This window comes from Gigantopelta aegis, chromosome 4 (genome assembly GCF_016097555.1).
Source record: "Gigantopelta aegis isolate Gae_Host chromosome 4, Gae_host_genome, whole genome shotgun sequence".
In the NCBI taxonomy this organism is placed as follows: Eukaryota; Metazoa; Mollusca; class Gastropoda; order Neomphalida; family Peltospiridae; genus Gigantopelta; species Gigantopelta aegis.
Genome location: NC_054702.1, coordinates 51,410,285 through 51,437,222, shown reverse-complemented (window position 1 = coordinate 51,437,222; position 26,938 = coordinate 51,410,285). Strand labels below are relative to the sequence as shown.

General features: G+C 37.3%; 1 protein-coding gene across 2 annotated transcripts in view; it reads right to left on the bottom strand.

Annotated features, from left to right (window-relative positions):
* Positions 1 to 26,938, bottom strand: part of LOC121370696 — a 74,114-nt gene that overhangs the window by 4,104 nt on the left and 43,072 nt on the right. The gene's annotated exons all lie outside the window — the stretch shown is intronic.

Sequence of the window (26,938 nt, the reverse complement as noted above, 5' to 3'; positions counted from 1 at the left end):
TGGTCTACTTCTCGTTAAAGTCAGTCTTGGTTGGACGGCTAGGATCAGTATATAGGGCAGCGTGCTACAATCGTAAATCGTTCAGTTTTAGTGGAAAGTCGATGTAGCTCATTAGCAGAGCTCTCGCTAGAGGTGTCATTTGTAAAAAAAAAAAAAAAAAAAAAAATCTTCGTTAGGCCCGTCGCGATTTTCACCGCCCTGATAGTGCCCCATGACTCGTATATGTATCAAATGGGGTGGTATGTTATCCTATTAGAAAGTGCATACTTTATTGTTTTCTCTCTCTCCTCCCTGCTCTCTCTATCTCTGGCTCCCCTTATTTCTTTCTGTCCATCTTTCTATCTATCTATCTATCTATCTATCTATCTATCTATCTATCTATTAATCTATCTACCTATGTCTCTTTGATTTTGTCTCTCTCTTAGCCTCTGTTAGTCTTCGTCTCTATCTCTCTGTCTCTCTCTCTCTCTCAATCTCTCCTTCTATCTCTCTCCCCTCTCTCTCTCTCCCTATCTCTCTGTCTCTCCCTCTATCTCTCTACCCTTTCATATCTCTCTCTCTCTCCCTCTCTCTCTCTCTCTCTCTCTCTCTCTCTCTCTCTCTCTCTCTCTCTCTCTCTCTCTCTTTCTCTCTTTTTCAGACATCTAATGGCCATAATTTTAAAAATGTGTCGAGGTGACACTTTTCTTCCATTCCTTTTATCTTTGTTCGTGCCTATATGAAAGCCATCAACTGCTCAAGCTTCCTGATCACAGAAAGTGATCCGAGGGAGAAGATGTCATCCGCACATTTACATTCTTCGCACTTTGATCACGCTATTCCCGATAATCGTGTCTGGGCGCCCTATCACTTTACACAAATTGCGCTATACGGAATTAAATAAATGTCATTTGTGCGTAACTCCTAACGCTGGTTGGAAACAGTAAGATGCGAGTGAAGGCTTATACACCACGTTGAAGCATCAGCGGTAAGAAACGTCGGGCTTTCGGTGGTACGTGTGGCTGGCCTGCCTAGGAGCATCGAGTTTTACTGTGGGTAGGCGTGGGTAATTTTGGCATGCTTCCATCCAAGAAGTGTTCATGCACGCCTGTCATGAACCCAGCATCTAAATTCTCCAGAGGGTTCTGTCCAAGTCAGCGAAGGAGACGAGTGATTTTGCCTGTGGGGATATATAACTAATATATAACAATTTCCTCTCTTACAATAACACGTCATAGAATTTAGGCTAAATCAGCACATTGATGACTGATCGTCATTTCATTCATTCATTTGAGTCTATGCGATGGTGCATATAAAATATCCCTTGCTGCTAATCGAAAAGAGTAGCCCATGAAGTGGCGACAGCGGGTTTCCTCCCTCAATATCTGTGTAGTCCTTAACCGTATGTCCGACGTTATATAACCGTAAATAAAATGTGTTGAGTGCGTCGTTAAATAAAACATTTCCTTTTTCATTCATTTGAACTTATTTTCGGGCTTCTATCCAATTACGGTTCAAGCACGCTGTCCTGCGCACACATCAGCTATCTGTGCTGTCCATTAGAAGATGTTTGCTGGCGTGGCGGTTTATTTTAGATTTATGACGCATTATCCGTCTAAATATATAGCAGTTATCCCGCTGTCTGCAACAGAGCCGGAATAGCCCATTACAGAGAAGGGGTGTTAACATACAATATTTAATTGTGCTGTTCAGTACAATACTGCTGCACGTTGACACTCAGAGTTGAGTGTTTGTGTACCAGGGACATTTTAATCTGTACATAATGTTTTATTTTGTTTATTTCATTTTACAATTAAATGCACAGAACACACCACTCATCCACCCTTACAGCAGCAGCAGCAGCAATGGTACAGCCCATACATGTCAGATTATACCGGGTAAGAGACACACAAAAAAACACCTTCGTGTCGTTTATAAGACAAAAGTTACAAATATTACACTTTTAGCATAATCTACAATCAATCCCAAAGACAGAAGAGCCAATAAAATCGAGAAAATTGATACATTTCTTTATAATTAAAAACTTTCCGAATTTATACGAGTTACTGTATTCTGATTGGCTGACGTTACTAAAAAAACAAGCGTTATCCTTTCATAAACCTCATAAAAATACGTCATCACGGAAGACCAAGATCGAAATAACCGCACAACATCAACAGTCACTACACATAAACAAAAGTTAATATCAAGGTCACTTTGCGATAGAAAAACACAAGACAAATCTGCACATGAAATTGTTTCATTTTTTAAAAAGAAGTTATAATAAAGATATATACACTGTTTTTGTTGATTCAATATTTATTTTTATTTTTAGCGGACAATTTCCAATAGTATGTATACATGTATTCCTACGCTTATTTATAGAACATGGTTGAGGGTAAGAACGAAAGAAATTATTTTTGAGTGTTTTAAGGTACACTTCTTGTACTGTTTGTAATTATAAGAATTGTTTCTCATTTTTTAGGAATTTATTGATGTATAAAAGTCACAAATGTAGTATAAAATAAATTCCTAAAAAATGAGAAACAATTCTTATATATAAACCTTGACGTTTTCACATTCGCAACCAACAGCAGACAAAAACATGCATATGGAGTGCGCATGCGCTGAGAGTAAGATAAACGGCAAACTTGACATTTTTCAGTTAAAAAATGATGGATCATGATCTGCACCAATCAAAAAAAAAAAATATATATATTACACTAATCTCAGACATTAATTGGATAGCGAACTGGGATGAAACCGCCTCCCGAAACTCAAGCTTTTCCATTAGGAATGGAATCAAAACAATGTAAAAACATGGAAAATGACGGTGGAAAAATCAATCGGAAAAATATAACAAAAATATTTTCGGGTAGAATATTTTTTTAAAGTTTCATATGATGATATTCTGAGCGAACTGGCTCGCGACCGGGGTTTTATTTAAATAAACATGGCGTTGACAGTGAAAAAGCAAATGTCAAAACGTTACTTAACCACTGGATTTAATTAGGTCAGCGCTCAGTGAGCAAACTTCTTGTAATGTGTCCAGGACAGTGGGTTAGTTGTTAGTTGGTTAGTGGTTAGTGAGAGAGAAGAGGGTGTAGTAGCCTTACACCTACCCACTGAGCCCTTGAGAACTCGTTCTGGGTGGAAGCAGGTACCGGGCCGCGAACCCTGTGCCTACCAGCCTACAGTCCGACGGCTTAACCATTGCGCCACCGAGGCCGGTACTGATCGTCAGGGAACACTGAGAGCTGTAGACATAACGTTTGTTCCCTAACTTATGCATGCATATTAAAGGCCAGTGGTATGTGATGTACTGTATATTAGACAGAGCCTGCAGCTAAATAGAAAAAACTATAATCATTCTCAAGGCAGTAGATTTGCTTTTTGCTTTATTAACTTCCGTCAGGCGCGTTGAACATTCAAGAAAATATATTACATCGTCATTGTCACCATCACCACCATTACCTCCACTACAATGATGATGATGATGATCATCATCATCATCATTATCAACATCATGACCTTTGTATCATCATCATCATCTTGACTTTTGTATCATCATCATACTGACTTTAGTATCATTATCAACATCATCATCACATCATCGTCACTACCATCACCACCATCATCATCATCACCATCTTCATCATCATCATCATCATCAACGCCACAATCATCATCATCAATATCAAGTTTGTTTGGACAGAAAAAGAATAATTGCTTAAAATTTCTTTGTTTGAAAACGGGGGCGGGATGTAGCCCAGTGGTAAAGCGCTCGCTTGATGCGCGGTCGGTTTGGGATCGATGCCCGTCGGTGGGCCAATTGGGCTATTTCTCGTTCCAGCCAGTGCACCACGACTGGTATATCAAATGCCGTGGTATGTGCTATCCTGTCTGTGGGATGGTGCATATAAAAGAACCTTTTCTGCTAATCGAAAAGAGTAGTCCGTGAAGTGGCGACAGCTGTTTTCCTCTCTCAATATCTGTGTTGTCCTTAACCATATTATGTTCGACGCCATATAACCGTACCGTAAATAAAATGTGTTGAGTGCGTCGTTAAATAAAACATTTCCTTCCTTCCTTCTAGTTTGAAAACATGCCATTGGATATTTCAATATATTATTTTTTCACACAAGACTCAAAACTTCCTGTTTTCAACAACATAAAATACCACAGTTCTAATTGTAATAAAAAAAACCCCAAAAAGATACTGCGTAAGTGTTCATTATCTCAGAATGCTAGGTTCCAGATGTCGAAGCAAAAAAAACCCCAAAAATCCCAACGAAATAACAGACATGTCAGTAAAATCTCCACAAATACTCTTTACATGAGTTTTAAAGTAAAAACAAATCCACTAAAACAGCTCACGTGTTGGCTGAATGAAATAGCTTGTGTATCGTACACGACACTAATTATGCACTGTGGTGTAATTTTGCACTCCAGTGTAACACCCAATCAACTGGCAGACGACTTACTGGCAGATCTACACGACTGTCTGAAAGGCAAGGAAATTAGCTAGTGTTAAAAAGTCTGATACATTCTCGGGCTTTTAGAAAATCGACCAAAGAGTACAGATGGAGCACTATCTTTTTCCATTAATATTCAAATCGGATAGATCAAAATGATAACCCAGAATTCTCGACATCGTTGCAATTAAAAGGAACGATTCAGTGCCACGAGACGTCATTGGATGTAATGGAGAATTTACAATTGAATGGTAATGTCTCTGCTAACCCAATTTCTCCAAAGATGAACCGATAATTATCTGGCTTAATCACGTTAACCAAAACAAAACGTTGTGTACTAAAGCGCTTGTTTAATTTCGTTTGATTGCATCGTCTGGTTTGCTAATTCATTTTGTAAGAATAGTTCGCAAAAATTAAAGTATTGTTTTTCGTTTGAAACGGAATGTTTATGGTTCCAATAACAGTGTTAGGATTTTTACGTCTTTGTTTTACGAGTTTTGCGAGTAGTGATGGCTTTAATTTTATCAAATACATCTCATGGGTGTCTCTTGCTGGTCATAGTCTACCGAATTAATGTTACGCAAGACATGGTGCACGCAACTATACCCTTTAATTTCGCTGACAGATACATCAAGATACAGCAGGATTTCATGCTTTGTCAGCTAGTTTCAGTAAATGATGTTCCAATGATTGATTACAATCGACAATTAATCAGTTTGGCTAGATATCGATGTGATGATCAGTTATAAAACTCTATAATCGATTATGTGGGAAAATGTTAAATTGCAATTGTTCCCCATATTCACATGATGGAATTGCTGTTTGTTTTCAGGTATACATAAAGAAAAGCTATATATAGAGATTATTATACGAGCTTGTGTGTCGTACTGATTTTACGAAACGAGTGTCAGGATTTTTTTATTGCCTGAGCGAGAGCGAGGGTAATACGTGAATCCTGACACAAGTTTCGTAAAATCAGTACGACTCACATGTGAATGTAATAATTTGTTTATTGTCCATATTATTATTGTTGTTTTCTTTATGAATAACAAGACCCAAATCAAAATGTTTCAACCACAACTAGAAGGAGATGACGAAATGACGTTATATCTCAAATGCACAGTCTGAGCTAGGACAGGAGAAGCAACGTCATGTTACGACGTCGCTTCCCAAAATAACGTCATTACACTTGTTATTACACGTGTGCTTCGTATGATTATTATTAACATGATTATGCTGAATCATATGGATAATAATAAATATTATTAGAGGTACTAATAGTTCAAAGCCTTCATATAATTCAAACCGATTGTGTAATCGAAATTTGGTCGGTTGATGCAAACCGATTATAAGCGATGATCGATGATGAAATGTCCACCTATTCCCAACAGGAGTTTCAGTATATATTTTGTGAGAGCTTAGTATTAATAGAAACACTAGCAAAACCCCTTTGGGAAGGAAGGAAATGTTTTATTTAACGACGCACTCAACACATTTTATTTACGGTTATATGGCGTCGGACATACGGTTAAGAGCCACACAGATATTGAGAGAGGAAACCCGCTGTCGCCACTTCATGGGCTACTCTTTTCGATTAGCAGCAATGGATCTTTTATATGCACCATCCCACAGACAGAATAACACATACCACGGCCTTTGATATACCAGTTGTGGTGCACTGGCTGGAGCGAGAAATAGCCAAATGGACCCACCGACGAGGATCGATCCCAGACCGACCGCGCATCAAGCGAACGTTTTCACCACTGGGCTACATCCCGCCCCAAAACCCCTTTAAAGACAGTAAAAGCAGATGCACTCTTTTACCAATGTATGATGGCCAAAACATTCAAATATATTTTATACACGATTGCAAGTTAAATTGCGCGTGTGTGTATATATAAATATCAGACATGTTGGCAACTTACATCCATTTGAATCCACGAATGACTACATTATGAAGTGAGGCAATTACGTTTTGTGATGGAGCATCATTAAATTGAGCTAAATTACTCGTTTAGAGTAGCCGTCCTTTAGATAACATTACGTAAACAATAATTAGTTAATGACGTAGGATATTGACTTCATGTTTTGAAGATAATACCACAAGCCTCATGCTGCGTCATTAACTGGTTGTTATCTTTATACTACAATCCAAAATGAATTATGGGAGAATTATTTCATCACTGTTTCTTTCAATTACATTGTAGAGTTTATTCTATAAGCTATCAGCTAACGTTTTAGTATGGAGCGGATATATTTTAACATGCTCATATACCACTAAGGTTTCGAGCATGTGTGTCCCGGTTCCCACCCCTGGATAGCCAGGGGCCCGATCCGGGACAGAACAACGTTTTAGTAACGTCTCTGCTAATGCTCATTGATATACTACGTCAAAGATTTGAATCCTTTTCAGCTTCATTTAGTTTTGCACTATACAAAAAATAGTATCAATGCATTTTACATTGTTTTGTATTTACCTCAAAAATATAGCAGATGTAAGAAACAAAATTGTAGGCTAATACAGTTTTGACAACTGACACAGTAATAACACACAATGTGTGAAAGTTCGTATGTAATATTTTAAACTGATACATGACACACTAAAACGTAAACTATATACGTAGCCCCCTTCTTTACTATTTCGGCGGACCGTTCAAAAATGCGCCTAATTTCCTTCTCATAAATGCGCACCATTTCTCTTTAGACTCATCCTTCGGGACTCAAAATTCCATAGCACCAAACCACCCCTCCGCCTGTTACCGATCACGGTCGGACTGCAGGTGCTCTCTTGCAGCTGACAGTGCAGGCGGCCTCCCCATCACCCTCCCCACCCTTTTCCTGTCCTGGACGGAGGAACCGACACCTGCGCCCAGGAAAGGCGTGCGCTACAACAGCTTGCTCTGAGTGTGCACGTTAAACTCTCTGACCTGACCTGACTAAAACGTCAAGATGGAACATTATTGTACAATGTAGAATAAGAAAAAATTGTCGTAGGGGAGGGGAAGGAGGCAGAGTCAGTCACCTTGGTGATAAATAAATGGAGACAAAAATACACAGCCAATAAAGAGATTAATTTGAAATTTCTCCCAGTTCTCAAGATGGCTGAAAGGTCTCAACAGTCACTGTAGAAAATAATAGCTCTTGCTTCCTCTCCCAGCAAAAGTTTTTCCTCGTCTAATGTACAGCATCATACATGGCCGATATCTCTTTTTAGAATTGTAATGAATGAACACAGACACACACTAGAAATAAAAATCAATGTTGTTAACGGTGCAGCGGTTCTAACTAGAGTCCATATCTCCAGGCTCAAACACTATATTCGGTGTATTCAGAAGAGAAACAAATATCATAAGAAATTAATAATAGATCCATTTGAACTTTTAATTAGCATTAAAGTTAGTGGACCACTCGCCAGGAGACATCATAAGATTTAAAAAATAATAATATTCTAATCAATACAAGTACAGTAAAGTACATTTATAACGAATGTGCTTATAACGAACACGCTTAGAACGAACTACTGCATAGAACGAACTGATCGTAAAATCCTGTGCTATCTCCCCATATATATTAATGACCATTTATTCAAATGTGTACAACGAACTAACTATCATGTCCCCTTCCGGTTCGTTATAAGAGTACTTTACTATATTGGTATTTTAAAATGTATAGCATAAACACCTAAAACAAAGATCACAATAAAACACTTGCACTGTAAATCTTGACCGTGGAATAACAAGATTCCTGTGGATATAGTTGTCTTGTTTCACATAAATGCGTTTAAATTAGACGCCCATTCACTTGGAACTTTTTAATTATGATTATAAAAAAAGAGGATAAAAACTGAATTGTCAGTCAGTATCAAATTTATGTCCCGAATGAAGTAACACTTGTTACGAGCTTTTAGCGAGTGACAAATTAAAATGATTTCACCAAGAACATTGATTTATTATCTGATACAGAGTTTATTCTATTCATCAGGTATTTTTTCTCTTAATGCCTTTATCTTCGAGATCAATGATACATGCACATGCATACCGAAATGATGGAAACCACTTAACATACTGTTATAACGTTGTATTTTATTCACATTCACAAATAATTTTCAAAAACCTAAGTTCTAAATATTCTTTTCATAAAATCTATAATCAATTATGTTACTAAAATAACCTTTTATTACACAATTTAACAATGAAAACGGATGCGTACATGCAATTGCTTTAAACTATTTGACGTCATTATGTTTCATATTTAGTATTACAAGATCATTGGCTTGTTAGCGCCAAATAGTCCAGTACGTTACACCAATGCATCAGGTTTTTTATTTCCTATGTTATTTGTACCCGCTGGGATTATAAAATACAGTAAATACCCCGCCCATTCAATGAAGTAGGAACATTATATTGTTCAGATCTCATGATATACACAATTCAACTTTGACCACGTTGTCGATTAAAACCTGAAGGTTTACGAAATGTTTACAGGATATAGGAGCCTGTTAAATAAAGCCGCATTATGCCTACTACTATTTACGCCAACTTAAGGTCATATCAAATACACGCCAACCCATAGTCCGCATTATCTCTCGCCTAAACATGCAATGGTCGATTATTAACAAATGAATGCGCTCTAGTGGTGTCGTTAAACAGCAGATACTTTTACAACTCTCGCCTGAGTGAGTCATAATGCCGATGTGTTCTGTGTTTTATCGAAATGTTGCCTCGAAAAGAACGAAATAACAATAAACTGATTAGCCGTCTCCCTGTTTGACCACATTAAGACGACAGACACCATACCGCTTTATCGCGCATCAACGAATGCTTATTGTTCTTCAAAGGACGACCGCAGTTTCAGTCAATTCCCTTCTTAAGGCGACGCTACACGACACGAGTGCATCGTAAGACAATAGCCGATTGCATAGCAACCGATGAAATCGTAATATTGTATTGCCACCATCGGCCTTTCTGGGGCGGGATGTAGCCCAGTGGTACAGCGCTCGCTCGATGCGCGGTCGGTGAGCCCATTGGGCTATTTCTCGTTCCAGCCAGTGCATCACGACTGGTATATAAAAGGCCGTGGTATGTACTACCCTGTATGTGGGATGGTGCATATAAAAGAGCCCTTGCTGCTAATCGAAAAGAGTAGCCAATGAAGTGGCGACAGCGGGTTTCCTCTCTCAATATATGTGTGGTCCTAAACCATATGTCTGACGCCATATAACAATAAATACAATGTGTTGAGTGCGTCGTAAAATAAAACAGTTCTTTCATTCTTTTTTTCTTTTTTCATCGGTCTTTCGCGTACGAGACACTCGTATCGTCTTACTTCGCCTTTAGTGTATTCATGCAATGACGTTGTCGTTACAATTTAAAAAATAAAAAAAATGTTTCGTGACGAGTTCAAACTGTAATTACCATAGCTGTCAAGTGTAATAGCTTTACACATGCATTTTAGGCTACGGAAGACGAGCATGCTGTCTAAAGAAAATAAATCCATTGTAACTTGACAACTAGGTCAAACTGTATGAGCGATCATTCAATTTGCAGCTTCCATTTCTGTCATGTTTTAGCTTGGTAGGTCTTTAGTAATTGAAAAAAACAAATTGTTGTTAGAGGTACATACAATGTACTTTGTATTACACGACACATGATAAATCTTTCTTGTCACTTCAAATTAGCGACCAATTTCAAACTACTGGGCCAGTTTAAACCAACAGACGAAGGTGGTTAGAAGTACAATTCAAGGTATAAAACAAATGTACGCCATATTATGCTCTAGTTAAGTACATTTTTAATTGAATTAGTCGCATAGTTTTGAAACCGGAAATAGATATGTACCGTAGTCCTGAAATGTAGGACTACGCTTGTAACTCTATACGAAAAAGAGTTCTGGAAAATATCTCTACTTGAAAAACTCCCACAAAAAAACTAAAAAAGAAAACAAAAGTAACACTCGTGTACACTCATCCTTTTGCTAACGCTTTACAATGTGGCATTTGTTTTCTCATTAAAGAATATTACAAGAGTGGCCTTTAGATGATCATTTATCTTACAACGAGTTGTTTTAACACAAATTTAACAAGCGAAAGCGAATTTGATACGTTTTTAGACAACGAGATGTAAGATAAATGGTATTTAACGGACACGAATGTAGTATTCTATTTCTTACATATCCTAAAAAAACACAGGTTTTAAGCAAATTCGAAAGTCTTTTCTCGATTAAAACCTATTTACAGCCCATGCGCTGGTAGCTAACTTATGCGTCACAGACAAATAAATTTCATTTCAAGTGTGTGTATTTTTCTTTCTTTGGATGTATGACATTAGCTATCAGGCCTGATGCTGATAACACTTGTTGAGTCTTAGACTCAAGACTCTAATAGAGTCTGAGACTCTAACGTCATGACAACGCTATACAAATTGTATGCGTGTGACGTCATTAGAGATTGCGTCTGAACTCTAAAAGTTATATAAGCACGGGCCCTGGCAACTGATTTTCGAAGCTATATTAGCGTTACGATATCGTAAAACTGTCGTAAGCTTTGACGTCACAACGAAGGCGTGCAATAGCCTATGGCGGAGTTACGATATCGTAGCGCTAAGATAGCTTCGAAAATCTGGGCCCTGGTCATCACTCAGGAGCAGCCAGTCGTATATCTAAACTGTTATCACACGTATATGTGTTAACAATATGTGTTATCGAAATTAACAAATGATGTTCTCACCAACGGGTGTAAGAAAATTATTTAATTATTTTAAATTGTGATCTGCACGGCCGTCTGTCATAAAATGCATTACACACTACAACAGCACACAACTGACACGCACGGGATCAGGTTCGAAAAGGTAGTGGATATGCATATATGTGTTTGTGTGTCTGTGTGTATGAAGTGGAACAAGGACTATATTAATTAGAAATGCTGTACGTTTTGTATTTAATAGTAAACATAAATCGCAACTAGTATCAACAACAACAAAACCCTCGTTAAATTCAAGTTTATTGTTATTAACGTATATATCTTTTTGTCATAAATTACAATGCACTGCAATTGCACCAAGTGTCGACATCCAACAATTATAATTTAAATTATTCAATGATGCTAAACATGCATTCACTTTCTTTCCTTTCGCTAATGAAGCTTTCAATATGTTACCCAATGTACACTTTCTGCATCTTAATTAACAGCGGTTACAGACATTTGGCATTGCCTGTTTTAAAGAGAAGCGACTGTGAGTGGGTTCCATCACTTAAGTCAGCCTCTTAAAATTCAGTCAGTAGTGGGCTACATTTCCGTCTGCTATTGTTAACTCGGCGGGCCACCCACACCTAATGCGAGTTTAATTGGTTTTTCTTTAAATATAATTTTAAATCGAGATTGTACTTTGCAAACATTCGTTTGACTGGTAATTCAATTTAAACTCAAGAGAGTTCCTTCGACTTGTCAGCTGTTGTAATATGTTTCAGGATGACAGAGCTTTTCAACTTTCAACATTACATCTCAATTATATTTTCTTGCTTAGAATTTCCACGTTATTAGAAGTTATATAATGAATATATTTCTGGTAGTCTTAATGTTTGTAATAGTTCAAACTGGATTTGACAGCTGTATTTCTAAACATAAAGTTCTTGTTCCGTCTGTCAATGAGGCAGTAATTTAATTTAATTATGTCCAAGTACTTTTATCATTTCATTTTTATAATATACTTTATTATATAGTCATTTTATTAATATAAATAGAATACAATTTTTGTGTCTCCGTCTGGCCTGTACGTACATAATGTTATTATTATTAATTGTTATTTTTGTTGTTATTAATGTTATATATAAAAAATAATAATCTCTGTTTGCTGACACCAGATTGTTTGATATTGGGCATTTAAATCATCCTATGATGTGAAAATGTAACACTACTGGAACTGAACGACCATAAACACATTGGATATTCTGACACCAAAACAACAAAATATATTATATTGTTTTATGTTAAAACAAACATGGCTATTTCAGCTAAATGTTAATCGAATACTATATTGTAGAACGAGATATATAGTTTATTGCAATAGGCCTACTGGCCTTTGAGCATTCATAATATACATACATACATATAAAATAAAATAAAATAAAATAAAATAAAATATGGTGGTATATGTATATATATATATATACATATACATATACATATACATATACATACACATACACATACACATACACATACACATACACATACACACATATATATATATATATATATATATATATATATATATATATATATATATATAAAGCACCCGAAAGACTGCAGTTACATATACATGAACAGGTAATTAATTAAATATATACTTAAATATTGTCGTGTTACGGAGAAGATAAATCGTTGCAAATATTTTGGCGTTGTATGATTCAACGATCCAACACTTTACTCACCAATATTATTATGTTTATTTTTGCAGTTTGTCCTTCATGGATTTTATTGACATATGTCACAATATATCTGGTATCAAACGTGCCGAATATTACGAAATACATGTAATAACGTTAATATTACGATACTTCATATTTGACTTTCTTCATTACTAGCCTTTCTTAACTTCATCAAAATAATTTGTAACACTGTTCTCTTGATGTCTATCCATCATTAATAATGCATATCGCTATGTTATTACCTTTGTGATGAGATGTCATTTTCGATATGCTTTTGTTGTTTTCGTCTTTCTGACTTTGACCAATAAAAAAATCTATATTTCTTCCTCACGTGACGCACTTATTAGCATGTATAATTATGACACATCCGATAATTAAACATCTCTCCACACTATTGGATACGCCACTTGAAGAAAAAAGATCAAAGCAAAAGCTGGTGGCCATGAGGCACTAGTGTTTATTAACATCCAAATTCATACGACAATAGTAACCCGATATTTATCGCCAAGCTTAACAGTTCAAACAGTGGCTAGACTAACATTAACCAAGAATGACAGTTATTACTTTGTAATCATGTTGGTGACAAGATAAGGCCAAGACTGATTTTGTGGAAAAAAAGAAAATTGTTCCATCAAATGCCTTTGATGGTTTCTGATGGATTGGAGACCACGCTTTGTTTGATTGAGAACACTTGCGTGCTGGTCTGTCATCACCCATTATAAGATCACAAATAATGAAATAAATTGCCAAGACTTTTATTTAGTCCCTGGCACTTGCCAATCGCTGGTTGTTACGAACAATAATTTGAGCACGCATTCAACTGTCAGGGCTAAACGTGTTTGTAACGCGTTCTAATCCCGGTTATGAACAGGTCACGGAACAGACTATCGAATAAGGTATTTGACCTTTATAATAATTTCAGTATTATTTCTGTAGAATACTTACGTGTAATTCCTTGGCTAAAATACACAACTGGAAATTAATTTAGAACCAACTGAATTGTGTTTCAGCCGAAGAGGCACCTACAAGTTGTTGTTCGTGTCGACGGAGTTCACGTCTGATAGTGATAGTTTTTACATAGTCTGTGTCTGTGGAGTGTTTACCCGAGATTGCATGAATAAAGTACTTGTGAGAAGCACGTCAATGTGATTCCATCTCGATAATTAATTGCCATACATTTTCATGGATATTAACGGTTTCTTCCTTTTTTCCCTACAATAGATTCAATGCTGATGTAACGACAGTGTCACATGCTGTCAGTCTTTTCCAGTATCCTCTGTTTACACACAACATCAATTTTCGTGTTCTGTATTCACGAAATATTCACACTTACCTGCGATGTACTATAAATATTGGCGAGAATGAAATTTTAGCAAACTTAGCTAATACTGTTTGTCGACGATTAACTAAATACACAACAATGTTTACATGCTAACGTGGCCAAACCAAATGGATTGTAAACAATGGTTAGTTGGCATACACATTACCGCACGTTTCTACAAAATTTGAATTATCTGTAACGCCAAATTGGATCAAAAGTATTATTTCAGCTGATCCTACAACATTTGTTTTAAAGGGACATTCCTGAGTTTGCTGCAATTTTTAAGATGTTATCTACTAACAGAGACTTTTTAACGACTGTAATTACATATCAAATATATGCTTCTGCATAAAATATTAGTGGCTGTATATTAAACATGTTTCCGATCGTTCTAATATTAGTACTACGTTAAATTTCATTTTATTTCCTAAAATATACTTTTTTCGTACGTACGAAATTATTTGAAAACAAAATCCAGTTTGGGCTTCTAACAAATATTAAGACGACCAGAAACACATTGGAAATACAGACACTGATATTCTAAACAAGAAAATATATTTAATATGTAAGTTTAATCGTAGAAATACTTTATTAGTCGGAAACATCTTACAATGCAGGAAAGTCAGGAATATCCCTTTAAATGTTTGATATGACGATATCGCTAAGGTTTTTTGTAGGCAATATGTCACTTATATGTGTTTCGCAAACTTTTAAGAACGTTAATATTTTATGATTTACGTTTCTTAAATTTTAGATTGTTTTGATATACTACTGTGAGGACACACACACACACACACACACGCACACACACACACACACAGAGAGAGAGAGAGAGAGAAAGAGAGAGAGAGAGAGAGAGAGAGAGAGAGAGAGAGAGAGAACAACAACAACAACAACAACAACCAAATATTTTAATCTTTATGAACTTACATCATACAACGTTGAAGTGTAATGTCATTGTTCCCAGTCTACTGTATTGGAACCAATGTGAATTTTCTTCTTCATTTCCATGCCTGTCGGACCATGACCTAATCAGCAGCGCTCTTAAAGTTATACAATTGTACACACACACACACACACACACACACACACACACCTCTATTTATATATATATAGAGAGAGAGTCATCAGATATATGGGGAAGCGGAAGTGAGACAGACAGGCAGACGTATATATTTTGCCCTGCCACTCGAAGCAGTTTAAGAAGTTTCTCTCACAACCTGTCTCGTCTTTATATTGATTTCAAGGATCTTGCCATTAATAATATTGTGAGCTTTAGCGGTCTTGTTACGTATAGTGGCAAACATGTTAGGCTTTACAATGAATTGCGCTGAAAGCAGATTTAATTTAATGCTCTTGTTGTGGCTTTAGAAATAAGAAGAAATAGTCTGGAATTTAATGTTTCATGTTACAAATTTACAATGGCGAATAAATTGCGTTGAAACCAGTTTCAATATAATTAACATATTCGTTACGGCTTTACAATAAATAATAAATCGTGTTGAAATCAGCTTGACCCTATTTTCTTACACGCACACGTTTGAGGTAACACTGTGTGAGAGTGGTGGTAGTTCACGGCAATATGCCGCACGTTGGAGATAGACTTAAAGAACTCCGAATGTGTGATCCAGGGAGATGACCTGGACGTCAAAGCCAAACCGTACAGTGAAATTAACTCTACTGAAACTAATATGTATGTTCAATGCGCAAGACGCTATGTTGAAAAATACATTTGAATAGTTTTTTTTAAACTTGATTTTTGAGGATATGTAAGAAGTAAAATACAGCCGTGTATGTTAGAAACGATTTATTTTACAACTCTCATTAGATATGCTTAAAAAAAACTTGCATGATAAATGATATCTAAAATTATTTACGATTTTGCTTTTTCATCCTTTTGATGAATGAATGAATGAATGTTTAACCACACCCCAGCACGAAAAATACATCGGCTATTGGGTGTCAAACTATGGTAAATGTAAACACAATGTGTCCTTTTGATGACAATATTGATCATACTTTCCATCGTTTGGGTGTAAAAAAACACTCGAGCTGGTTTCCGTCTCAGCCAGTGACTTGAATGAATGAATTAATGTTTAACAACACACCTGCACAAAAAACCACTTACCCCCCAACTCACACACAACCCCCACCCCCTAAAAAAACACAAAAAAACCAACTAAAAAACTAAACAGACCCAAAAAATCACAACCCACATCAAAGTTAGTTATTTTATTATCACTATCGGTGTAAAATTATAAAACTATTAATAAACATAGTGTAAACTTCAGTGAAAGAGTCACCGTTGTGAAAGACACAACGAATCATATAAATATTAAATACCAAAAAATAAAATCTTCAAAAAGACAAAAATAAACGCTATGGTCAGACCAAAAAACAGTGTCGTAGTATTGAACCCAGTTATCAAGGCAAAAAAATAAATCAAAGTAAACAGCTGTGAAAGATCAACACAACATACCAAAAATAAAATCTCCAGAGAGACAAAAATAAACGCTGTGGTCAGACCATGGAAACCGTGTATGTAACTGTAGTAAACGAAACCAGTATTGCACAAAATGAAAAACATATTTGAAAACATTATCACAGCTGCTCATAGAGGTTGTTTAATTTCCATTTGATACCGAGTATGTGCTGTATTCGCCACTCTCATGGAAACCCATCAGAATCTTGCCATCCCTGCACTACGACAAGGAACAGTACACGCACAGCCAGCGCCTTGCAACTGGTACATCAAAGGATTTGTATCTATGATAAATAAAAAATATCACCTGCTGTCAATTATGTAGAACAAGGCTATTTGGCGGCAGGATATTTCCTCTCTACGTAGTACTAAACCAAACAGGTGCACCCAACTTTTGATACAGAAGTTAACACCACAAGTCCTGTGATTGGTGACAAAAGTGAGTTTGTTGGCTGTAAAACATTTAAGTATCATCTGGGCAAAAAATGTATGCAATGTTGTTTCATCTAGTACCACTGTGTCAAGTAACCTTGTGCTTGAAACATGTATGCGGTACCTGTAAAAAGTACTTCAATTTTATGCGGAACTAGGGTAGTCATAGACGCTACCAGTTATCTCTGAAATGAGCAGCTTGACCTTCATTTTGTTTCTGATTCACTTTAAGGGTGAGGGGTGGTAGTATATATATCCGTGGTGTTTATGTCGATTGATACGCCACATATGTTACTATTGTCGTCTATAGTGATTTGATTTGGTAGTTTTCACCCTCTTGCTCTCTCTCTTGACCAAGTATCAAAATAGCCAAATGTTACTGACCAAATATAATAGCCGTAGATTAATATATGCTGAGGTGTTGTTAACCAAATATCCACGTTCTTTCGAGTGAACAATTTGGCATGGTCGAACAATACGCGAGGACAAGCTAAGTTCTAAACTACAAACAGTAGCTGCATCCCGATAATATGAGGTCTATCAAATCGTGTTATTGGTCGGAGATAATTGCATGCTTTCGAGAGGTCAGTTCCGGGGCAGTCGCTAGTTATTGTCAATTTAAGCACACACTCAACATCAAACATGGTTAAACGTCAAAACGGACTACGGCCGGCATTCCCCAAAAGAACAGGTTGTGCTAGTTTAAATTAACGAAATGGCCCGTAGGGAGAAGTTAGGCGTGGATGGTGAAGACACCAGCTGCATAATATAATGAGAAGCAAGAGGGGCAACTGTGTGTATCATTATAGAGGAAACATTTATTTCATATAATGCCTTCTAGAGGCTAAGTTCAATTACTAAACAGCCGCAAGCATTAACTAAAGCAAATCCTACCCCTCTAAACCTGCAACGTTCCATAACTAATGAGTATAGACTTTTACCAATAAAATCTATAATGTTCCATATGTTCAGTGTTGATGGGTCGATGGTGGCCATGTTTGTTTTGTTTTGTTTGTTGTTGTTGTTTAGGTTTCTTTGTTTATGTTTTGTGTATTGATTGTTGTTTGTTGTTTTTGTTTTTCAGACTACGCCATAGTTGCTGACATGTTTAATGGGCCAGACTGACAGATAATGTTTGCTGACAAATTACTTCATATGGCAGACTAGTTTTTAAGTGAATTTATCGCACTCTTATCTAAAACGCATTAAAGACATTTCCAGCAGAAAACGTGATCTCAATCCTGCATGGTCGCAATATGCAAGTTTGGAATATTCTTGTTTTGAAGCTTTTGAAGCACCGTTAGCTCCCATCTACCTTCCAAATTCCGTGAATTTTGGTGCACAGGTGTTTGAGATAAAAACAACGGAAATATAATAAGGAATAATAAATAATAATTCTGAAAAATGCAAGAAAGCTCGTCACCGCCTGGACGAATATATGGGCTAGTTAGACTTTAAACGTTTTGGAAGCAGTTCAAAATTCTTATGTTTATTTTTTTATAAGTAGTCTAACGCATTTTATTTTGGCGCCCGTTCAATTGCTCAAAATCACCTTAAAAACCTTTTGGCTGAGCAGTCTTAACTATTTTAGGTTAAATTTTAGAGTCCGGACATGTTTTGGATGCAGTTACTCTTTGTAGACTTAGGTAAAATACAGGCTTCACCGAGGAATCGAAATTCAGCCAATCAGAGCACGGCTCCCACTCGGTGTACTTCAAGTTTACGAAGTGTCTGCTATTTGGTCCGCGCTCGCGTTGACCTTACTAAATGGCTTTATTCCAAATTCCGCCCAACTCAAACTTACCCCCCCCCCCCCCCCCCAACTCCTGCTCCGGAGTTAGTCACTGGCGAAGTCAGAGGCTAAATCCGTGGTGGGCGTGCCTGAACCTTCGTGGATAGGGGCACGTAAAAAGAGTTGCCCGTTGCCCGTTGAGAGAAAAAAAGAACCACACAAAAAACAACAACATGGCTACCATATTGAAATCTAAAATGGCTGCCCTAAATTGGACTAACATATTTAAAACGTTTGTCTGACTATTTAACTCTTGAAATGTAGGTTTGGCATTATATACCTTTAACACCATGCACCATCGACTACTGACCCTACTTAATAACCCCACACTTCCTAACCCCCCGCCCCCCTTCACGTCCCCCACCCCCCATGAAACTCAAGCCATACAATGCAGCATGTTAATGACGTCTGCCGTGGTCTAATATGTTTCGCAAACATATTTAGCAATTCCTAATTGTCCCGCTTTTAGTGGTTGTCTTGGCATGGTGCTTACTTCTGTTCTTTCCTGCTGTTTCTGTATCACAATGTCGAGTTGATCGCTCTGTAACGTGAGCGGCGGCAACCTGCTCCATCTATCGCGACCCGATCATGGCTTTATCGTCTGCGCAAAACACATTCTCGCTGCTGTGTGTTATCAAATATATGGATGTTTAATGTGAATTCGGTAACTCGGTTTATCACTAAGAACACTAAAGTTTACCGCACAAAACCCAAGTAAAGATAGCAGCACGAGAGAAAGATACGGAAAGAGGAGTCCTACGATGATGGAGAAGCTGAGAAAACACTAGTTTTGATAGCCATTTTTTTTTTGAATGCGAAAACCTGGCTATACGTTGGCGCAATGGTTAAGCCATTGGTCTACAGGCTGGTAGGTACAAGGTTCACATCCCGGTACCGGCTCCAACCCAGAGCGAGTTCTTAAAGGCTCTCACAAACCACTAACCAACAAACTACTAACCCACTGTCCTGAACAGACATCCCAGATAGCTGAGGTGTGTGCCCAGGACAGCGTGATTGAACCTTAATTGGATATAAGCACGAAACTAAGTTGAAATGAAATGAAATCAAGACTGGTCGGTAGCGTAGAGAAGGTATTATGTGTGTGGAGGAGATGCGCGGTAAATGGTTACTGTTTAAATTCCACCAACACCTGTCTTTTAAAAACTGGTTTGTTGTGTCTAACAACATCACTAGAGCGCATTGATCAATTAAAGAGACTATCCTGAGTGGGTTTTTTTTTGTTGCCAATGTGAGATGTTACCGACTAAAGAAATCTTGCATTGACCAATCTTAGATATACTAAATATAGTTTCTTGTTTATAATATCAATAAAACGTCTCTGTTATGCTAGTGTCAGACTATCAACTGTTACGACGGAGTTGGCCACCTCGTCGATCTCACGACTTTTCTAACTCTAAGACTATCCGGTTGATAGGTCTGAGCGTTCTTGCAACCCGATTCTCGTCGTTAACAACTACTACGACCGATTGGTTGTTAGTCTGAGCGCACCCGTCCTAAGTTGGAAGTGGAGGGGGGGGGGGGGGGGGGGAGATTACAACCGAAATGTTGAGTTGGACAACTCCGTCGCGACAGTTGATAGTCTAAAATTAGCATTAGAAAAATGCTCTGTCGCATCGCCTCTTTAGAAAATACTCTAGTTGTAATACACGTTAGAAAATGCTCTATCTGTGATCTGTTCAGTCAGAAAATGCTTTATGATCCGTTGCACGTTAGAAAATACTGCATATCTCTGATCTAGTGCAGTTTAAAAAACATTATCTGTTTTTAATCTGAGACAGGATGGCGAGTGATCGCGGTCGCTCACTAGACTGGTTTTTGCACTTAACGTTAAGTAAATGTATTATGACACAAGATAATTGTATTATGACACAAGACGATGGTCGTCAAATTATTCGCGAAGGTTCGGCCTTCTGTTTTGCACATGAGCAGACGCTCCAGCTATGATCTGTTTTGCACAATGCTAATCGGTAATTAACATTATGTAGGGACAGAAACATTGCACACTGTGTACCATTTGGTAAATCATTGTCGCTTACAAAGATACAAATGTCAGAATCAGTTTCGCTGCAGACCGCGCGCTGCTTTCAAGAGAAGTCGTAGAAGCCTTATCACTACGCGCGGATGGGAAATAGAAAGGAGTGGTGACATCGTTGGCGGTTTGTCGCAAGCTCAAAACAAAAAATAATAAAAAGAAGAATAAAAGGTTACCGCATTTAACTTTACCTGAATTTGAAATCAACATTGGTGGTAAACGAATAAATCCGTTTTAAATAAGAAGGAAGGAAGGAAGGAAATGTTTTATTTAACGACGCACTTAACACATTTTATTTACGGTTATATGGCGTCAGAATATGGGTAAGGATCACACAGATATTGAGAGAGGAAACCTGCTGTCGCCACTTCATGGGCTACTCTTTTCGATTAGCAGCAAGGGATCTTTTATATGCACTGTTCCACAGACAGGATAGTACATACCACTGCCTTTGTTACACCAGTTGTCGAGCACTGGCTGGAACGAGAAATAGCCCAATGGGTCCACCAACGGGGATCGATCCTAGGACAGTACCATGTAAATATAAGTGTAGACAGCATATACATGTGAAATGTGATTTACACTTATCAATTATCAGAGATTATACCAAGTTTATGGGGGGGGGTGCCTAGACTGTGGGGAGCGAAGTTTCTAGGGTCATGCTCCCTCGGAATATCTATATATTTTTTTAATTCTAGGAGTAGTAGGGTTCAATCCTCCAAAGCCCCACTCCCACACACACCTACACTCTCGCCTGAATAGTCCGTATAAAGCAAATTAATAGTTTGTTAACGATACCCTAACGGCTGTTTGATGTCGAATAAACAGTTTAAATTCCTATGCATAAAAATATATAGGTCATTTGCGTGATTTGGTATTAACAAGGGTAAATGGAACCATAGGAATATATAGGTATTTTGTTTATTAAATAATCTAATTCCTTAGCTTAAATATTATACCAAACAATGATATAATTTTAATGTTAATTTCACATACATAATGTATCATCGATAATGAAAAGATAATCTTTACAATATTATGTTTGTGTGGTTCGTGGGTCGTCATTTAACAACAGAGTGTATACTTATTAAAGGGACATTCCTGAGTTTGCTGCAATTTTTAAGATGTTATCGACTAACAGAGACTTTTTAACGATTGTAATTACATATCAAATATATGTTTCTTCATAAAATATTAGTGGCTGTATATTAAACGTGTTTCTAGTCGTTCTAATATTTGTATTAGGTTAAAAAAAAATTTCATACGTACGAAATTATTTGAAGACAAAATTCAGTTTGGGCTTCTTACAAATATTAAGACGACCAGAAACACATTGAATATACAGGCACTGATATTCTAAACAAGAAAATATATTTAATATGTAAGTTTTATCGATGAAGTATTTTATTAGTCGGAAACATCTTACAATGCAGCAAACTCAGGAATGTCCCCTTAACGATCATATATGATCACTAATTCATATTTGCTCTCATTTCCTACCTTAACCAATACATCAAACGAAAATAGCTTGATATCTATCATGTGTCTCCGTATAACATCCGAAAACAAAATCTGTAAGATAATTTTCTTTTAGTAATCTCATCATTATTATATTAACAACGCCAAGAAAAAGCGAAAAGAAACAATTTGCGTTAAGTTCAATAGTTCAATTGGTGTAATTATTTCTTAAAGCTTTATCTCTTCTGTTTTGTTTGCCCGCCGATGCGTCATCGTTGTCGATCGAAGCATCTTAATTAGTCCGTGTGACTCGGTGCTTTATGCCTGTGATATCAATATATATTTAAGGGAATGTTGGTCGATTCCAAATTAAAAGTTTTAATTTGGAATACTGTATATATAAAGATCACTTCCTTTCATTTTAATTTGGAATCGACCGACATTCCCTTGTCCTTCTATATGTCAGACCTCATACTGTCTGCCAAATGTGCACGCCATGACAAACCAAATGTTTTTTTATTTATGCTTTATGCTATTTTCAGTTTAGACCAATACCCACTATGCCACCAAAACCACTAATAAGCATTCCCTTAAGTCCAAGCTCAAAACGGCACCAGACGCCATATAGCAGATTTCAACGGAAGTGCGAACACAGGCAGGAAGATCAGACGCATGTTCGCACGATAGTTTCACAAACTGTCCATTAACCAATATGTTATTAGAGATATTTTCGTTATATGGTTCAATGTAACAGTTATGTTCTACAAAAAATGAATGCTCGCATAAATCAAACCGGACTAAGACTTGTTTTCGAATCATGGGCCTTATAGTAAAATGTGCTCAAGCGGCCAACGGTATTAAACAGCCACGTGTTAAAAGGCCATATTTGTTCTCTCAAACCTTCTACTATAGCATAAACTGACATGTAATAAGTAGCCAGCCGACTGTCCTAAAAGGCCATTTTTGATATTCTCTTTTGTGGCTGTTTTTACACATAGCGCATAATGCTAGTTTCAGACTGTCTACTGTCACAACGAAGTTGGCCAGCTCGACGGTTGCGTTGTAATTTTTCCATCTCCCGACTTAAGATGGAAAGAAAGAAATGTTTTATTTAACGACGCACACAACACATTTTATTTACGGTTATATGGCGTCAGACATATGGTTAAAGATCACACAGACTGAGAGAGGAAACCTGCTGGGTGCGCTCAGATTAACAACTAATCAGTCGAAGAAGTTGTATACGACGTTGATAGAGTTGTAAGAGCGCTGAGACTAGCAACTGGACAGTCGGGAGAGGCAGAACTTTGGCCAATTTTGTCGTAGCAGTTAGTAGCCTGCGCCTAGCACAAGTATTGGTTGAACGTTTAGGCCACCTATTTTTTATTAAATGGTTTACGGATTTTTTCCCACAAAATATATGTAGGTGGTCGAAATAAAAATAAAAATAAAAGTTTTGGATCCATTTTTTTTTTTTCTTTTTTTTCTGACCAATTTTTTCTGTCGGAGGAAAAAAAAAGAAAATTTTCAAATCCAGATTATTCATCATGAACACACACACATATATGTTGCAAATGGATTTTGTGGTTGCATGTACTTTCTCATCCACTACCATTCTGCTTCCCGGGTTTTACAGTATTTATATCTCGTTTAAATAACTAATGTGGATATATTCATGTTATTTCAAAACAATTACACTAATAAATATATAATCGGGGCGAATCGACTCACTTTTGGGGCGAAACGACTCCGTACGAATAAGATTTTAGAACGAACCACCCTGGGTGAACGGGTCTAAGGGCGAAACAACACAGGGTTCGAAATGGTTTTAGGGCGAAACAACCCGGATTCAACAGAAATTGGTCTGCACATGTCGTAATTTTTCTGCTTTGGCATTCAGGCATATAAATACTGTATTATACATAGATGCTTATTGATTTATACTTTTGATATGTATTTATGATGTTGAATTAGTTAATACAGACATACTACGATAAACTGTTCAATTCTGCTACTTGAAATTCTGATTTCGACATATAGCCGCTTTCCGCAAGTATCAATAACAACAACAACAAGATGGTGGCCATGCACCTGTGCACCCGCACAGTACACGGCAAAGTCAAAACGCAACGTACTTCTGAATAAATAATTTAACAAAGACAGAATATGATTTGACAAGTATAATTTTGGGAAAAATACCCTTGAATTACTTTTTTTATTTATTTATTTTTGGTCAGAACGGCGGTAAAAATAATAAAAAAATGTAGGTTTGCATTTTTATTTTTCCAGCGGGACTTTTTAATGAACTTCGGCGGATCCGTAAACCTATTAATCAAAAACAACTGGCCTTATGTATCTACGACGGCAGTGCGTTCTGTGATAACACATATCTATATATTAAAACGGGATATTTAAGCGACAACTCAGCACATGTTTTAAGCATGGCAGGTTGATGTCTAACATTTAATCATTACAACACTTAGGCCGTGGTCAAATGTATCCTTTTTTCAGCCGCATCCGCTTCCGCTTAAGATATCCGTCGGCTACCAAATTCGATTGCATTGCGGGCGGATGTAAATGTGCAACAATGGGGACGATCAGGGCCCCGTTCCACGAAGCGATCTTAGCCCTAAGATCACCGTAACTGCACAGCTGACATATGCACTTAAGGTGATCTTAGCGCTACGATCGCTTTGTGGAACGGGGCCCAGGCCTGCTTGTACTAATTTCAATACAATCGGATTTGACAGACAACGGACAAAGTGTGCGGAAGCGGGTGCGGATGTAAAAAACCACACACAAAAACCCCTTGATAAATTTGCCACAAGTTCCGTGACCTAACGTTTCCCTGACGTTCGCGAACTATTTGTTTGGTTACAGCGTGGCCATTTGGTTTACCGTGAGCTGCATAAACCTGTCTGGCTGAACGCAGCCTTGATCTCGTGTTTAATTTGTATCAAGTGAGACTCGTTGCCACGTATATAGGAAACTTCTAGCAAGAGATCGTTTCATGTGCACTTTCCTACAGACACTCAATTTTTTTTAATTAACTAAGAATTATCTTAAAGTATTAGCGCTTTCATCGTTTTTAGTTTAGTATATTGTACTATTGGTAACACTGGTGTGTGTAATCAACTGGATCATATCATAAAGACTTCATAGTTAAAATTTAAACAATACCTCTTCTAATTTAAATTTGTTTTGTGTGTGTGTGTGTGTGTGTGTGTGTGTGTGTGTGTGCGTGTGTATGTGTGCGTGCATGTGTGTGTGTTTATGAGAGGGTTTTATTTGGTTCTTACTATTTAAGAGATCTGTTATATACGAAACGTTTTATTTTTTAAATTCCAGTCGTCGTTGATTTTACAACAGTTCTTACGAATAAAAAAAAGTTAGTTTTGTTTAACGACACCGCTAGAGCACATTGATTAATTAATCATCGGCTAGTGGATGTCAAACATTTGGTAATACTGACACGTAGTCATCAAGGAAACCCGCTATATTTTTCCTAATGCAGCAAGGGATCTTTTATATGCATTTTCCCACAGACAGGAAAACACATACCAGGGCCTTTGAACAGTTGTGTTGCACTGGTTGGAAGGAGAAAAAAAAAACCCAGTCAGCTGAATGGATCCATCGAGGTGGTTCGATCCTGCGACGCAAGCACCACAAGCGAGCACTCAACTGACTGAGCTAAATCCCGCCCATTGCACATACGAACGATTCAAGACCAAAAAAAGAAGAGAAAAAAAAAGAAGTAAAATTGTTCATACGAATATCGTATCGGTAATTTTAATCGTACTGCCCCAGGTCAATATATTTCTTCGAAGTGAATATTATAAAGGAAATGAAGGCTCGCGATTAGTGTACCTTCTGTCGAAATTCTTACTGCGCCTAAAGGCTCATATAAACTGGATGTGGTGCGGACAAAAAAAAAAAAAAAAAAAAAAATCGAAATATATTAGTTTCAATGAGAGCATCTAGACTGAATACGTGCGATGCGTGCGTCTGGAAAAAGCATTGGGCTAACCACAATGAACAAAAAAAAATCAAAAAAATCGTATATGGTGTTTATGCCCAAACCGCAAACCGCAGACGTAACAGTCTAGAGAGAGCATCTAGACTGAATACGTGCGATGCGTGCGTCTGGAAAAAGCATGCGGCTAACCACAATGAAATTAAAAAATAAATAAATCGTACATGGTGTTTATGCCCAAACCGCAAACCGCAGACGCAACAGTCGGACCGCACATACGCGCAGGGTCCAGTCTATAAACGCCTTTAGAGATGGTCATGGACGTCTCGGCAACTGACTCGTCTTCAAGAGGTCAGGAACCCAGCAAGTATTGCTATCGGGTTTCTACCTCGTGTCATCACGCACACACTCAAAAGCGGTGCATGCCATTGTGTGCGTGTTTTGTCTGGCCTTGTGTCGGAAATAGTCTCGAGATTGACGAAGTCTTTACTAATAAAAGCACTTGAAAGATGGATGAGAGTTTTGAGTCTCTTCAGCGTTTTCTTGAAA